Source organism: Rhinatrema bivittatum, chromosome 1, assembly GCF_901001135.1.
Source record: "Rhinatrema bivittatum chromosome 1, aRhiBiv1.1, whole genome shotgun sequence".
In the NCBI taxonomy this organism is placed as follows: Eukaryota; Metazoa; Chordata; class Amphibia; order Gymnophiona; family Rhinatrematidae; genus Rhinatrema; species Rhinatrema bivittatum.
In genome coordinates this window covers 503483592-503501486 of record NC_042615.1, presented here as the reverse complement: position 1 = coordinate 503501486, position 17895 = coordinate 503483592, and the positions used below count along the sequence as shown (strand labels likewise).

The 17895-nt window shown below is 45.6% G+C and overlaps 1 protein-coding gene across 2 annotated transcripts in view; it reads right to left on the bottom strand.

The window, feature by feature from the left end:
* The window catches only part of PLXNA3 (plexin A3), a 314146-nt gene that overhangs the window by 141569 nt on the left and 154682 nt on the right, over positions 1–17895 (bottom strand). The window lies entirely within an intron of this gene.

Genomic DNA, 17895 nt, shown 5'->3' with positions numbered 1-17895 from the left:
TGCAAAACTGGGGCATTATGCTGATCACCAAATACAGTACTTGTGAAGTAGGGATGCAAAAATTAGTCTTACAATAAAACCCAAAAGGAATGAACATAAATGCACAGGTTATTTTTGCCTATGAATATATCTGAGAAATAAGGAAGTCCATATTCAAAAGCAATTTAAACAGATAATTCAAAAGTTATTCATCTAAAAAGGCAAATGTGGCATATTTAGTCACATATCCAGCTATTTTATTATTGGATAAGTAATTATCCAGCCATAATTTAGCCGGATAAAAATGGGGCATTCCGGGGGGCATTTCAGGGAAGGGTTGAGTTATCTAGCTAACTTAGCCAAATATTAGGTATATCTGATTAGTTTAGCCGGATAACTTTAGGCCTGCTTCAGAGAAATAGTGGAATTCAAAATTCACCAGTATTTCATAGCCCCATCATTGTGAAACAAACATATATGACCATCATATAAAAGATGGTATTGTCTACTTATTAGTAGAAAAAAATGGTCTTTTCCAGACCTCGTCTTAAGTTATAATCATTGGTCATACGAATGTGTTGTTTGTTTGTTTTTTTGAAGAATTTTTCTGTATGCAATTTTTAAGAAGAATAGAAAATATGAGAACTTAACATAAAACTCCTCTTGTTTTTAAAGGAGAGCCGCCCGACACTGCCAGCACTTTTTCAGTGTTTCGGTTCCTTAGAGCAGTAGAGTGACTATCTTATTTGTCCTTTCACAGTGGTATTTCACTCGTGAAGATGTCAGCTGAATAAAACTGGCTAGATCCTTATAAGTGCCAGTACGAACGTTAGCGTTTAACTTGCTGGCTGTGCTGTGCTGAGCTGTATCGCTCCTAGAAATGACAGCGTTTGCTGTCAGCTAACTTTCTTACTGTCTCCGACAGTGGCAATTATCTGGCAGATCCCAAAAAGTACATCTATTTCTTGTTACTCACTCCTAGGGATAACAACGGCTTCCCCTGGTCTACCCAGCTGATAATATTTTATGGACTATTTCTCCAGGAATTTGTCCAAACTTCTTTTAAACCCCACTATGCTAATCGCCTTGACCACGTCCTCTGGCAACAGATTCCACACTTTGGTTGTGCATCGACCGAAAAAATACTTTCTCCAATTTGTTTTAAGTCTGAAAGTTGTTAGTTTCATGGAGTGTCCCTTTGTTTTAGTAGCATTTGAAATAGTTAATAAACATCCTGGGGTAGATATTCAAAAGCCATTTAGATGGATAACTCACAATTTCTTCGCCTAAATGGGTTATATGGCATATTGAGTCTCTTATCCGGCTAAATTATAGCCCCAACCCTTTCTCTTCTACAACACCCCCCCTCCCCCCCGCCCCATATCTTTCTTTGTAGTTGTTCTCCCGGATCACCGGGGGGGGGGGGGGGGGGGGGAGAGGAAGGATCTGGAACCTGCAAGATGTACTTCAAAAAATAAAAGGGGAAGTAGGAGCAGGGGGTGGAGGGAGGGGGATTCTTGGCCCTAATACATTTTTTTAAAATTGTGAAATGGGTCATTTTGGGGAGGGGTGGCAAGTTCGTCCCCCTAGGGCCTTTACATCTCAGGTGGGAGGAAGGCGGGGCAACAGGTTAAGGCCTGTAGGCCCGCGATGTGAGGTTTGTTTTTTTTTTTTAAACCAGGAACATAACCAGTGATATTCAAAAGAATATATCCCGTTAAGTCTAATCAAAATAACCATGTCAGAGTAACTTTATACATAACCGCCGATATTCAAAAGAATATCCGGTTATGTTTAAAGTTATCTGGTTATGGTTAGTCAGAAAACTTTAATCGGGGATATTCATTGGGACATTTCTCCCACTGAATACCCAGGACTATTTATCCAGCTAACTTCAGCTGGATAACTTGCCTACTAAACAGCCAACTGCATATGGACCCTTTATTTACCCATTAACCCTACTTATGATTTTATAAACTGTTATCATGTCCCTTCTCAGCCATCTTTCTTCCAAGCCGAAAAGCCCTAACCTGCGTAGAATCTTATCTTAGCCTCTCTGTTCCAATCCCATTATCATTTTTGTGGCCCTTTTCTGCACCTTTTCAAGTTCTGCTATGTTCTTTTTGTGACAGGGCAACCAGAACTGCACACAATACTCCGGGTGTGGTCACAACATGGCTTGATACAGAATATATATTTCATTTAATTCTCCATTCTTTTTTGGAACATTCCTAATATATATTTTATTTGATATTCCACTTTTCACCATGAATGGCCTCAAAGCAGATTATAATAAATGTAAAGTAGGTTATAATAGTATTGAATCAGCAAACAATATTGGTTGAGCATTTATATATTTAAAGACAGATTCATAGTTAGGTTATTTTGTTGCTGCTGTAGAAATAGGAATACTTCTTTGGTAACTAGGTGGTGGACTGGAAGACTCTACTGGAAATGCTTGCTAAAAAGCCATGCTTTAGCTTTTTCCCTAAAAGTGAGATAGCTGGGCTCTAAGCGGATGGATAATGGAAGTATGTTCCAGATCTTTGGTGCATAACAGTTAAAGGCGCGAAGCCTAGAGCAGGCCAGTCTAGCAGAGGCCAGAGGCAGGGTGGAAGATCCGAGTTCTCTCTTGGGGGCATAAGGAAGAAAGAGTTGTGAGAGATATTTTGGGACCTGTTTGCTCATGCACTTAAAGACAAAGCACAGTGTTTTGAACTTGATCCTGCTCTCTATTGGTAGCCAGTGTAGCCGAGATAAAATAGGTTCTATGTGGTCAGATGCTTTTGCTCTTATTAGGATACTTGCTGCTGTGTTATGTAGGAGCTGGAGGTATTTTAATTGTATAGGGAGATGCCACTGAATAAAGAATTGCAGTGGTTTATGCTGCTTGTGATTAGTGCGTGGATTACAGTAGCTAGATTGTGTTTGTCTAAGTAGTTTTGTAGTCGGTGTATCTGATGCAGGTGCATGAATGAGTTTTTTACTACTTTGGAGATGTGTGTTTCCATACTGAGGTTTTGATCAAGTTGGACCACTAAGCTTCATACTGATGCTTTCCGATGTAACAGAGTGTCTAACAGGTTCTCTCAAGGGATGACTTTGGCAGCTAATCCAGAGAACTTCTGTTGTACAGGGGTTCAATTTTAGATTCTGGTTGCTAAGCCATTGTGCGTAAGACAATTAGTGAGATTTGAAATGGAGGGTGATTGGTCAACCCCAATTCTGACGCAGAGTTGAACATCATCTGCAAAACGTTGGCACTCAATGTTGAAAGCCTGAATGAGATTGCATATTGGATGGATTCAAGTTTTAAAAGAACTAGGGAGAAAACCGAACCTTGGGGAACTCCACACATAAGAGCTTGAGGTTTTGAAGGTTTATTGACCCAAGTGACAGAATGGGCTCTTTTAGAGAGAAAGAAGGTGGTGAAGACAAAAACAGTGAAAGATTTCAAAGGGCATGGAATAAACACTGTGGATCCCTAAAGGCTCCAGGCCACTCCGAACATGTACAGCAGAGAACCGGTGCCAACATGCAAAACAATTAGAGCTGGAACAACCCTAGGAGCAGGCCTGCACCCAAGAAAAGGGCCCACGGAGGGAGAGTTGGGTTTTCATGGCTGGAAGAGGTTATGAAGGACGGATTGGCCGAACCGACTGTCCTGCCAGCCATCCTTGTCTAGGCAATAATGTGAAGCGAATGTGTGGAGGGAACTCCAGGTCGTTGCTCTGCAAATTTCGAGAATGGGGACTGCACACAAATGAGCCACCAAGACCGACATGCTTGTACTGAGTGAGCCCTGACGTGACTGTCAAGTTGCAGGCCTGCCTATGCATAGCAGAACGCAATGCAGTCTGCAAACCAATGTCTGCTTGGAGCCGGCAACCCCTAGTCTGTTCTTGTTGAAGGCGACAAAGTTGAGTGGAGAGGCGGTGAGGCGCCATCCACTCTAAGTAAAAAGCTTGCACTCTCTTACAATCTAGAGTGTGGAGAGCCCGTTCACCCTGGTGAGTGTGAAGCCTTGGGAAAAAAGAAGGCAACACAATGGACTGGTTGAGATGGAACTCTGAAACCACCTTGGAGAGGAACTTCGAGTGTGTCCGGAGGGCCACTCTATTGTGACAGAATTTCGTACAAGGTAAGTACAAAACTAGGGCTTGCATTTCACTGACCCTGCGAGCCGATGACACTGTGACCAAGAAGATGACCTTCCAGTTGAGGTACTTGAGGTCGAATGAATGTAATGGTTCAAACGGAGATTTCATGAGTTGCGAAAGGATGACATTGAGGTCCCAGGAGACCGCTGAAGGGCGAGTGGGGGGGGGGGGCTTTAGTTGTAATAAGCCCCTCATAAACCGCCCACAAGCGGATGGGAGGAGATGGCAGAACTATCCATATCCCTGTGGTAAGCCCCTATGGTACTGAGGTGAACCCTCACCAAAGTGGTTTGGAAACTGGATTAGGAGAGGGAAAACAGATAGTCTAAGAGCGTGGCAGGGCAGCAGGAGAAGGGGTCCAAACCACATCCTTCGCATCAAGTGGAAAACCTTCTCCATTTCATATTGTAAGATTTTCTGGTAGAAAGTTTTCTGGACTCCAGAATAACTCGCAATATCCCTTCCGAAAGGCCAAGGGCCTGCACCGTCAGCCGGTCAACATCCAAGCCATGAGGGCCAGGGTTTGTAGGTTGAGGTGACGGAGCCTTGTAGGTTGAGGTGACGGAGCCCCAGTCCTGGGTGATTAGGTCCGGGGCCATCCCCAATCAGATCATGGGGCATGAGGCCAATTCCCACAGGACCGGAAACCACACCTAACAGGGCCAAAAGGGGGCAATCAGGATCATGGAAGCCTGATCCTGCTGAAGCTTCTGAGGTATTTTTGAGATAAGGGGGAAGGGGAGGGTAAGCGTATAGCAGCCCAGTGTCCCAGTGAATCGAGAATGCATCCACCAGTAATCCGCTGCTCCTCTGGCCTAGGAAGCAGAAGCGGTCTACCTTCCTGTTCTCCAGAGAGGCGAACAGGTCTATGTCCGGGGTCACCATAAGTGAAAGATTTTGTTCACCACCTCTTGACGGAGGGACCACTCGTGAGGTCAAAAGGCACAGCTCAGGGAGTCCACCAAGGAGTTGTCCACCCCTGGGAGATACCCCACCCTGAGAAGGATGCCGTTGTCAATGGCCCATGACCAAATGTGGACTGCCTCCTGACAGAGTGTGAAGGATCCCATTCCCCCCTCTTTGTTCAGGTACCACATAGCTACCTGATTGTCGGTCTGAACAAGAACTACCTTGTTCATGAGCCACTCTCGGAATGCTTGGAGTGCATAGCAAATTGCACACAGCTCCAGGAAGTTGATTTGAGACTGCAATTCTTGAGCAGACCAAAGACCCTGGGTTTGGAGACCCGCCAGGTGTGCACCCCACCCCATCCGAGACATGTCTGTGGTGAGAGTGACCTGGGGTTTTGGGGTCCAGAAGGGGATCCCCTTTTCTAGGTTGGTGGGAGTTCCCATCACTGAAGGGACTGACGTAGCAGTGTGGTGATTAGAACATGCATGCACAGATCTTGCGAAGCCTGGCACCATTGGGAGCATAGAGTCCACTGTGCCCTTTGCATGTGCAGGCAAGCAAAGGGCACAGTGGACGCTATGTTGCTGCCATATGGCCCAGCAACCGGAGGAACTGGGGCGCCAAGACATGAGAGCACACGGCGACCGCTTAAGCAAGGGCCACAAGGGTCTCCGCCCTGTCTTGAGGAAGGAAAACCTTCACCTGGGCAGTGTCCAATCAAGCCCCAATGAAGTCCACTTGCAAGGACAGTTGGAGATGGGATTTGGGATAGTTGATCAGAAATCCCAGGGTTTCCAAAATTTGGATCGAAGTGCGCAGGGCACTCTGCGCCCCCTGCCCTGAGGTGATTTTGCCTGGGCCTCATTCTGGGAGGATGTTGTTGAGATCTAGCCCTCAGAGCCGACAGGTAGCATTTTTGTGGCCAGTAGAAGGGCCTCTTCAGATATTGACAAGGGGGCTTCTTGAGCAGTTGGGTATCAGAGATACTAGCTGACAACTGCGGAAGGGACTCCTGATAGTCCTTCAGCTGCACTACCGCCTCCTTGATTCTGACCCCAAACAGATTTTCCCTGTGCATGGCAAGTCAGCCAGGCGGTCTTGGACTTCAGGGCACAAGTCTGAGGCTTGCAGCCATGCCATCCGCTGAGCTCCTATGCCCACTGCAGCGGTTCTCATGGCTGTCTCGAAGAAATCATAAGCAGAGTGAACCTCGTGATTATTGCACTCCAGGCCCTGCTGGACGATTTTCTGGAAATCGTCCTGGAAATGCTGTGGTAGGCGCTCACTAAATTCAAGGACCTGTTTCTACAGGTTCCTGGAGTACTGCCCCATGTACAATTGGTAGCAAGTGATCCGGGCAGTTATCATAGCGCCCTGAAACACCCAGCGTCCAAGGGCATCAAGAGCCCTATGCTCCCACTCTGGGGGAGCCGAGGCATGGGTACGGATCCTCTTTGCCTTCTTCAAGGCTGACTCTACCACCAACGATTGATGGGGGAGTGGATGGCGCTCAAACCCAGTGGACAGCTGGACTAAGTACACTGCGGCCGTCTTCCGGTTAACTGGTGGCACTGAGATGGGGTGTTCCCAGATGTGGGCTATCAGCTCTTTGAAGATGTCATGGACTGGCACCGCCACCACCTCTGCATCCATGAATTGCAGAATCTCAAGCATCTTGTGCCTGGTGTCCTGCTCTGTTAAAAGCTGGAAAGGCACAGATTCTGCCATGGCTTTTATGAACCCTGTGAAGGAAAGATCCTCCTGGGGAGACTTTCGTCACTCTTCCAGTGGAGAGGGCTTGGAAGGCAGATCCTCCAGTTCCTCAGTGGAGGACATGGATGCCTCCCCTCCCCAGGGGTCATAAGGGGTCTCCCCCTCACTGTGACCCTCTGGGGATGTGGGGGGGGGGGGGGCGAAGATCCAATGGTGGGCGAGATATAGGCCTTGAGGGTACTGAGAGAGGAGCCAGAGACATTGATGGGCCTCAAGGCCATAGCAGCATCGATGGGTCCAACGTTGTCGGCAGAATCGGTGGCACCGAAGGCACTGGTGGAATCGATCCCGATGGCCCTGGGAATGCTGGGAGGTGGTGGAGCACTGTGCATCCCTGAGCTGCCATCGAACCCAAAGGCCCTTCCTCCTCTGAGGAGTTGCTCACCAGTATGGGGGCCGATGATGGTGGCAGCAGTGCTCTCTTCGGCCACGAAGGGGCTTGGGGCACCGGAGCCGGCTGCATCTGTAAAACACCAAGCAGCATATCAAGCCTCTCCAACAAGGGCGCAAGCATCAATGGAGAAGGCTCCTGTGGCAGTGGCAGTCCCGGTGGAACCAGAGGCTCGAAGCCCTGCAGGGCCTGTCCGACCGCCAACCGCATGCGCCTCTCTAACTCCTCCTCGAAGGCAGCCGATGACAAAATGGTTTGAGCTGGGGGGCAGCGAATCTTCTACCGGTGTTTGTGGAGGCCACAGAGAGGCTTCAGAGGGAACCGCTTCCTCCGCCCAAGACCACTTTGGAGGAGGCACCAACGCCGAAGCCTGTCCGTGGCCTGGCTTCAATGACGAGGAATGATGACAATGTTTCTTCAATCACTCTCGATGATCACCATGGTTCTTTCCCTGGACCGAGGGAGATGGTGAGGAACCTGACCGGGAACGGGACGACATAAGACCATGGTTCGTCCCCGGCTCCAGTATCGGGTCTGGGGAACATTTGTGGGGGTGACCCTGACAGAGTCCAAATTTCACCCTCCTTACTGAGTGGGGTGGAGATTCCCGATGCCAACGACGGATCCAGTCCTTTGGAGCTGAATAAGTTTTCCATCTTGTCGAGACGTGCCCAATGACCTTTCAGGGTCATCTGAGCACTGAGGTAACAACCGTGGACATCGAGGTATGCCCCCAGGCAGAGGACACAGACCTCATGGGGGTCTGTGATGGACATAGTCCGGGGGCACTGGGGGCACCGGCAAAAAACGGTCGATGCTATCGGAAAAAGTATGCGGCATATGGTCAATGGTTGGCAGACACCGATAGATGAAACTGTTGGCGAACGACCGTGACGAAGCAAAAAACTTACCAGGTTGTGGAGAATGGAACCGACAAAAAATATGAGGGAAGCAAAAATTAATCAAAACTGTGAAAGAAGCACCAGCTCATGACTGCAAGGCAGCAGCTTTGCGGAAAGGAAGAGACTGAAGAGGGACCCCGTTTGGTTGCATGGTTAGCGGCATGCTGGGCATACTCAGTATGCCAGTCAAAGTTTCTAAAAACTTTGACAGAAGTTTTCCATGCTGAGCTCCATCGTATGATGTCACCCACGTGTGATGTCATCCATCGTGTGATGACATCCACGTGTGATGTCATCCACGTGTCACCCATCGTATGATGTCAACCACCCATCCTGCTTGTCCTTGGAGAACTACCTTAACCAATAAGCCTTCATACTATTGATGCAACTCCATGATTGCTCTCTGCTTCAATGGCAGGGGAACAGAGGCAAAGGGGAATTTGATTCAGACAGCAATCAACAAGGACATTGAATTTTACGGTCTGGGAAAACAAATAAGCATAAGGGTAACTTACCGATGCGGCTGTTACTACCCTTAACCAATAATCCTGAAACTTTTGACTGCAACTTCAATATTGCTTTCTGCTTCAACGGCAAGAGGAAATGGAGAATTGGACTTCAACAGCAACTAACAAGGGCCCTGACTTTTACAGTCTGGGAAACTGAGAAGTATGGGGGTGACCTGTATGGTGCAGCAGATACTACCAAAAGCTTGCTGGGCAGACTGGATGGACCGTTTGGTCCTTTTCTGCCATCATTTCTATGTTTCTACGTTTCTATGTTTCATTTTAAGGTGGTACCTTCAATGCTGATGTCATGTAAGCACTGGATCAGAAGTTGGTGGTCGACTGTGTCAAAGATAGCAGAGAGAGATCTAACAAGACAAGGAGGGAATCACCACCTTGATCAGCATGCAAGTGGATGCTATTAGTGAGGACTAGTAGAACAGATTCAGTTCCATTGCCTTTCCTAAAGCTGGATTGTTGATAGTGTAAAATGTTTTCCTCGAGGTGGTTGAGGAGTTGGAGATAAACTAATTTTTTTATTAACTTACACATGAAGGGGAGACTAGAGACTGGGCAATAGTTGTCTAATATTTTTTGATCTGACTCAGATTTCTTCAGAATTGTTTTGATGATTGCCCTTTTGAGTGAGTGAAGAAAGGTGACTTGAGATAGGATGGCATTTACAATAGTTGTCAGCCAGGGGGTTTAAGTCTTGCTTCAGGCTGCAGATGAATTAGGTGGAATGGGCTCTAGTGGTCTAGTAGATTGACTGATTCTTTAGAGGATCTTCTCCAACTCTTGTGGGGTGACCTTCCTGAAGTCAGTTAGTGGGACTAGTTTGGCTGAGGTTTGGTGGGAGGTAGTATCTTTGTTTGGTAGATGTAGTATCATGAATGGTAAAGTTGAGGAAGGACGAACATCTAGGGAAGATCTAATTTTTTGGATTTTTTCTATGAAGAATTGAGCAAAGTCTTCTGCCAAAAGATCATCAACTATTTATGAAAAAATTCTTTATATTTTATGTCTTGGCAATACGTGTTTTGTTACATACAAAAGATCATCAATGGCATTGGTGGGTGTTTAAGCTTCTGGTTTAAAACGTTTCGACATAAATTCAAAGAATTTACTTGGGTGATTCATTGCTAGTTTGAGTTGTTTAGAAATGTGTTCTTTTTTTGCTTTTTTGAATGGTCACTTTGTACTTTTTGGAGTGTTGTTTGCAGAGCTGGTTAATATTCTATTTGCTCTTCTGACTGCAGCCACACACTGAACTGAGGATTTCAATGTATTGTCCACAGTGAGGCCAAGATCCCTTTCCTGGGTGGCAATGCCTAAAACAGAAGCCAGCATTGTGTGCCTGTAGTTGGGATTATTTTTCCCTATGTGCATCACTTTGCAATTTTCCACATTAAATTTGCCTGCCATTTAGATGCCCAGTCTCCTACTATCAGATTTCTAAATGCCATCAATGTTAACCGACAATACTTGCCGTGGCCTGTATTTTAGTAAACAGTGAGACCTCATATATTGTGGCGGGCTAACCGTGTGAATGCCCTCGAACGCCACTATCAAGGTTGTGCGGTGATGATTTTTCAAATACACCGTCAGGAAGTTCAAATCATCGGCCTCTCTGTTAGGGTTTGCACATTTAAGGTAATGACAGCTTGTGTCAATTTACTACAATATAAGGCAGTGAAAAACACTTATCGTAGCGGAGTATGCAGTAGGGATATAGAACGCTGGTGATGGCCCGACACGGCTCGTGTTTCTGTCAAAAGCTTCCTCAGGGGCCGCACAATGCCAATAGATTCCCAGACACTGCCACTTGGCTCTGCTACTAGGCTGCAGCTATTCTTGGGCAGCCTTTTCTGTCTCCTACTATGACAAGGTTCTTTACGCCACTATTTTGTAACTTTTTCCTTTTTTTCTCTTTTATTTTAATCATTATGCATGCTACTTTGGCAACACATATAAAATTATCATGCCAATAAAGTTATCTGAATCCTGCAGTTCCTCACAATCCACTGGCATTTTAACAACTTTGAATAATTTTGTGTCATCTTCAAATCTCATCACCTCATTTATTGTTCCTTTTTCCAGATCATTTATGAATATGTTAAACAGCACAGGTTCAGTACGGATCCTTGGGCACTCCATTAATGACATTTCTCTATTTGGAAAACTGATCATTTAGTCCAACAATCTGCTTTCTGACTTTTAACCCATTACTAGTCCACAATAGGACATTGCCTCCTATTCCATGACTTTTCAGTTTCTGGAGAAACTTGGGGACGTTGTCAAATGGCACACAGAAAGAGGCACATAACAGTAAATTAATGAAAGGGTAGATGCTAGTGATAAAAAATATACTACTTTATTAAATAATTTATATATATATATATATATATATATATATATATATATATATAAATGTAAGGCCTACATATCAAAATATAAGACCCAACATGGCCATAAATGCATATCAATTATTTAATGAGGTAGTATAAGAACATAAGAAGTTGCCATACTAGGTCAGACCGAGGGTCCATCAAGCCCAGCATCCTGTTTCCAACAGTGACCAATCCAGGTCACAATACCTGGCAAGTACCCAAACATTAAGTAGATCCCATGTTACTAATGCCAGTAATAAGCAGTGGGTATTCCCTAAGTCAATTTGATTAATAGCAGTTTATGGACTTCTCCTCCAGGAACTTATCTAAATCTTTTTTTAAACCCAGCTTAACCTACCTTAACCACATCCTATGGCAATAAATTCCAGGGCTTAATTGTGCATTGAGTGAAAAATTATTTTCTTCAGTTTTAAATGTGCCATTTACTAACTTCATGGAGTGCCCCCTAGTCCCTATATTATCTGAAAGAGCAATAACCAATTCACATTTACCCGTTTGAGTTCTCTCGTGATTTTATAGACCTCTATCATATCCCCCCTCAGCCGTCTCTTCTCCAAGCTGAACAGTCCTGTTGTCTTTAGCCTTTCCTCATAGGAGAGCCATTCCATTCCCTTTGTCATTTTGGTCGCCCTTCTCTGAACCTTTTCCAGTGCAACTATATCTTTTTTGCAATGCAGTGACCACAATTGAACACAGTACCTGAGGTGCAGTCTCACCATGGAGCAATACAGAGGTATTATTACATTCTCCATTTTATTCTCCATTACTTTCCTAATAATTCCTAACATTCTGTTTGTTTGTTTTTTTATCACTGCAGCACACTGAGCCGATGATTTCAATGTATTGTCTAATATGACTTCCAGAACCTTTTCCTGGGTGGTAATCCCTAATATGAAACCCAACTTCATGTAATTATAATGTGGATTACTTTTCCCTATATGCATCACTTTGCACTTGTCCATATTAAAATTCATCTTCCATTTGTTTGCCCAGTTTTCCAGTCTTGCAAGGTCTTCCTGCAATTTATCACAATCTGCTTGTGTTTTAACAACTCTAAAGAATTGTATGTCATCTGCAAATTTGATCACCTCACTTGTACCCCTTTCCACATCATTTATAAACATATTGAAAAGCACTAGTCCAAGTACAGATCCCTGAGGCACTTTACTGTTTACCTTTTTCCACTGAGATAACTGACCAATTAGTTCTACTCTGTTTCCCATCTTTTAGCCAGTTTGCAATCCACAAAGTAACATTGCCTCCTATCCCATGACTTTTTAGTTTTCTTAGAAGCCTCTCATGAAGGACTTTTGAAAATCCAAATACACCACATCTACTGATTCACCTTTATCCACATGCTTATTCATCCCTTCAAAAAAATGTAGCAGATTTGTGAGGCAGGACTTCCCTTGGGTAAATCCATGCTGGCTGCATCCCATTAAACCATATCTTTCTATATATTCTGTGATTTTACTCTTTAGAATAGTTTCTATGATTTTTCCTGCACTGAAGTCAGGCTGGCCAGTCTATTGTTTCCCAGATCTCCCCTGGAGCCCTTTTTAAAGATCAGGGTTACACTGGCCACAGTCCAGTCTTCAGGTACAATGGATGATATTTTTACATTTTTTAAATATATGTTTATTTATTATTTCTTGTGGAGCATACTTGCTATTTTTGCTCATTACTGCTAGTATCTACCCTTGGATTTGTCAGTGCCTTCTGAAAATCCAACTATAGTGCATCAATTGGCTTACCTTTATCTGCATGTTTATTTACATCTTCACACAAAAACTAATAGACTTGTAAGGTAAGACTTCCCTTTGCTAAAACCATGTTGACTCTTCCCCATTAAGCCATGTTTATATATATGGCCATACATTTTAATTTAAGAAACGCTTCTACTATTTTGCCCAGCACCAACATCAGGCTCACCCGTCTATAGTTTTAGATTACGCCTGGAATCCTTTTTAAAAATTGGTGTTATGGTGGCCCCCTCCAAGTCTACAGAACTGTGGTTGTTTTAAATTATAGGATGCAGTTTAGTAGTAACAAGTCTCCAATTTCATATTTGAGTTATTTCAGAACTCTGGGGTGGATATCATCCAGTCCTGCTGATTTGTTACTCTTGAATTTGTCAGTTTGATGTATTACATCTTCCATAACAGAGATTTGTTTTAGTTGCTCAGGATCATCACCATCAAAGAATGTTTTGGGTCTGGATATATCCCCAGGATCCTCCTCAGTAAAGACCAAGGCAAAGAATTCATTCAGTTTTCGGTTATTTCCTCGTCTTCCCTGAGCATCCCTTTTACCCCTTGGTCTCCTAGTGGCCCAATTAACTCCCTTACAAACTTTTTGCTTCAAATGTACTTGAAAAAGGTTTTATTATCAGTTTTTGCCTCTCTGGCAAGCTTCTTCTCAAATTCTTTTGTCCTGTCTTACTACTGTTTTACATCTAATTTGCCAAAACTTATGCTCTTGCCTATTTTTTTCATTTGATTTTGCTTTCCAGTCTCCCGTCCTGGCAGGTATCTTGCTCGAAGAAGGCTCTCCTGGGATAAGGCCCATGACCAGATTTGGACTGCCTCCTGACAAAGGAGGAGTGATCCTATTCCTCCCTGTTTGCTGAGGTACCACATGGCTACCTGATTGTCGGTCTGGACAAGCACGACCTTGCCGGATAGTTGCTCCCAAAACTCCCAGAGGGCATAACGGATCACCCACAACTCCAGGAAACTGATCTGGCATCTCAGCTCTTGAGCAGACCAGCAACCTTGGGTCTGCTCAAGAGCTTCACACCCACCAGCAACCTTGGGTTGCTGGTGGTGGTGCTCGACAACCCTTGTGGATCATCTTAGCACAAAAAGAACAGTCGTGCACATTGTGCAGTTTTCCAGGCACAGGATGCAGGCTTCGTGAGGGCACTGGGGGCAGTGGTGGATCACCAAGGAAGCCATCGAGAAAAATAACTGCCAAGCAGTCGATGGCCAGAGGCCACCGGAGGACAGCACCATTGGTAATCGAATGCAGAGAACACAATTAACTTACTGCAACGCCTCTAACTAGGGCTGGGAAAGATTGAGGGACCCAGTGTGGGTAGGAACAAGAAGAGACTCGAAGTAAACGTTTTGAAAGGGAAAAATAAAAAAAAAGAGCGCAAGCTCCACATCCACAAGGCAACAACTCTGCTGAAAAGAAGAGACTGAAGGGAGACCCTGCATGATTGTGTGGATAGTGACCTAGTCAAAGTTCTAGAAACTTTGACAGACGTTTTCTATGCCGGGCTCCATCTGACGATGTCACCCACATGTGAGGACTACCATTCTGCTTGTCCTAGGAGAAAGCATATGTGTGTGTATAGAGGGAGAAAGAGAGCATATGTATGTGTGTATGGGGGAGGAGAGAGAGAGAGCATGTGGGAGAGAAAGGGAGCATATGTGTGTGTGTGTGTGAGAGAGCAGATGTGTGTGTGTGTGAGAGAGAGCAGATGTGTGTGTGTGTGTGTGAGAGAGCAGATGTGTGTGTGTGTGAGAGAGTTCAGATGCAGGGATGGGAGCAGCTGGGACTTGGTGTAATTGATTAAAAACCCCAAGGTCTCCAGGATTCAAATGGTGGCCTGTAGGGACTGCAGCGCTCCCTGTCTGGAGACTACCTTGATCAGCCAGTTGTCCAGATAGGGAAAGACATGCACACGCTACCTCCACAGATGTGCAGCTACTGCTGCAGGCACTTTGTGAAAATGCAGAGCATGGACGCCATTCCAAACGGCAGCACCCTGTACTGAAAATGGTGTTCACCCACCACAAACCGGAGATATTGCCAGTGGGCGTGGGCAATCCCTATGTGAGCATAGGCATCTCGTAGACTGAGGGAGCAAAGCCAGTCCCCCTGGTGCAGGAGGGGAATAAGGGCACCCAGTGAGACTATCTTGAACTTCTCCCATGTGAGGAACTTGTTTAAGGCCCTCAGATCCAAAATCGGGCAAAGGCCTCCCGTTCCCTTCGGGATAAAGAAATACCTAGAGTAGAATCCGCTTCTCCACTGATCAGGAGGTACGGGTTCAACCACTTTGGCCATTGTGAGGGCAGAGAGCTCCTTGAGAAGTATTTCCCAATCCATGGAAGACTTCCAAAATAGACACAAGGGAGAGTCTGACAGGGTCTCCTAAAAATGTAACCGGTACCCTTGGCAGATGATGGAGAAGACCCACTGATCTGAGGTGATGGCTCTCCAATGGTTCGTGAAGGAATTGAGTCGACCTCCGACCAGAGGGCCCACTGCTGGCTGCACTGGTGACTGGTTTAAACTACCTCGCAGCCAGTCAAAAACCCGTTGCAGGCGTCTGTTGCAGTGCTGGCTGAGTTCTGGGGATACGCTGTTGCCTAGCCCGAGACCTCGGTCCAGGCATCTGAGGTCGTGCCCTGCTTGCCGAAGGGTAGTACTTCCTCGAACGATAGAATGGTTGTTGAGGACCCTGCCTCAAGTATTTTGTACCTGAGGTCTGGGGGTCCGAACTGCTTGCTGATAGATGCTGCAAGATCTCATGATGATCTCTGAGTTGCGCTATTACCTTCTTGATTTTGTCCCGGAAAAGATTCTCTCCAGTACAAGGTAAGTAATGATATGGTCCTGTACTGCGGGCCGGAGATCAGAGGCCTAGGCCTGGCCATCCGATGTGCCCCGATGTCCGCTGCAGCCTCCCTTGTTGCTGTCTCAAAGACATCGTACGCGGATTAAACTTTATGTTTGTCACATTCCAATCCCTGCTGCACAACTTTTAATCCTCCACCTGCTTCCAGAGATTTCTGGAATATTGGCCCATACATAATTGGTAGCAAGCAACGCGGGCTGCTAACATGGAGCCCTGGAAGATCTTGTAGCCCAGGGCATCTAGGGCCTTGTGGTCATGCCCTTTGGGGGAAGAGGCATGGGTGCAGGACCTTTTTGCTTTCTTAAAGGCAGACTCCACCACCACAGACTGGTGTGGGAGGTGGTGCCTCTCAAAACCAGTAGATATTTGCACCAGGTACACTGCATCAGTCTTCCTGTTTACTGGCGGGACCAAGATTGGATGTTCCCAGAGTCTGCTAAGCAAGTCTTTAAAGATATCGTGGACTGGGATGGCGACTACTTCTTTAGGGGCATCCACAAACTGAAGGATCTCCAGCATCTTATGCATGGAGTCACCCTCAGTGAGGAGTTGGAAAGGGACCAACTCCACCATTGCTCTTACAAAACCTGCGAATGTAAGGTCCTCTGGAGGGGAGCAATGTCTCTCCTCTGGAGGAGAATGCTCGGCCCAGTCTTTCCCCGGTGCCAAAGATGATGGTGATGACCCAGACATAGAGAGGGAAAAAACGGATACAGGCCAATCCCCAGCACCTATCTCCAGCTAGGGGATTGACGAGGGAAAGGACAAAACGGTCCCAACACCTCCGGGGTCCTCCTTGCCATGGGGTATCGATGCCCCCGATACCGAGGTTGAAAGATCCGACTTCCTGGCGCCAAACAATTTGTCCATCTTTTTCATATGTGCTCGACAACCCTTGTGGATCATCTTAGCACAAAAAGAACAGTCGTGCACATTGTGCAGTTTTCCAGGCACAGGATGCAGGCTTCGTGAGGGCACTGGGGGCAGTGGTGGATCACCAAGGAAGCCATCGAGAAAAATAACTGCCAAGCAGTCGATGGCCAGAGGCCACCGGAGGACAGCACCATTGGTAATCGAATGCAGAGAACACAATTAACTTACTGCAACGCCTCTAACTAGGGCTGGGAAAGATTGAGGGACCCAGTGTGGGTAGGAACAAGAAGAGACTCGAAGTAAACGTTTTGAAAGGGAAAAATAAAAAAAAAGAGCGCAAGCTCCACATCCACAAGGCAACAGCTCTGCTGAAAAGAAGAGACTGAAGGGAGACCCTGCATGATTGTGTGGATAGTGGCCTAGTCAAAGTTCTAGAAACTTTGACAGACATTTTCTATGCCGGGCTCCATCTGACGATGTCACCCACATGTGAGGACTACCATTCTGCTTGTCCTAGGAGAAAGCATATGTGTGTGTATAGAGGGAGAAAGAGAGCATATGTATGTGTGTATGGGGGAGGAGAGAGAGAGAGCATGTGGGAGAGAAAGGGAGCATATGTGTGTGTGTGTGTGTGAGAGAGCATGTAGGGGAGAGAGACAGCATATGTGTGCACAAGCATGTGTGAGTAATCAAATGTGTGTGCTGAAAAGTGTGAGTATATGAGAGAAAGAGGAGAAAGTTTGTGTGTCCCCCCCTGCCTGAGGCAGTGGAAAAGGATGGGGGCATTATGGAGGGATGAGAGAGCAGGAATAGGGTTGAGGAGGCGGTGAAAGGAGAATTTGGAGGCTGGGTAGAGGGTAAAAATCAGAAAAAAGGGGCTGGAGGCAGAAGACATGAAAACAGAGAAGGAGAGGATAAAGGATGGAAATAAGGGACTATGGAATAGAGGAACAGCAAAATAGGGATGGAGTGTGAAAGCTTGGTTATAGAAAGTTGGTGGGTGGGTGAGAGTTGAAAGAGAAATTGAAAACTGAAAGGTGAGGAGAAAGGAAGGGTATTAATCTAGCTATGAGTGGCTAGAGGTAGAAAAAAAGAGTTGAAAGTGAAAGCTCAATCTCAGAGAAATGTAAAGAAGAAGTGAAAAAGACAGGAGAAGAGAGAAGAAATAAAAAAATGAAAGGAGACCTTTGACCAGGTCATAGGAGAAGCAGAAAAGAGAGACTGAGATCAACACAATTAGAAAAACAATATGTCCAAAGGTAAATGAAAACATTCTATTTTTAGTTACTGACTAGACTATGTCTGTTTTGGAAATATACAACGCTTAATCTTTTCAT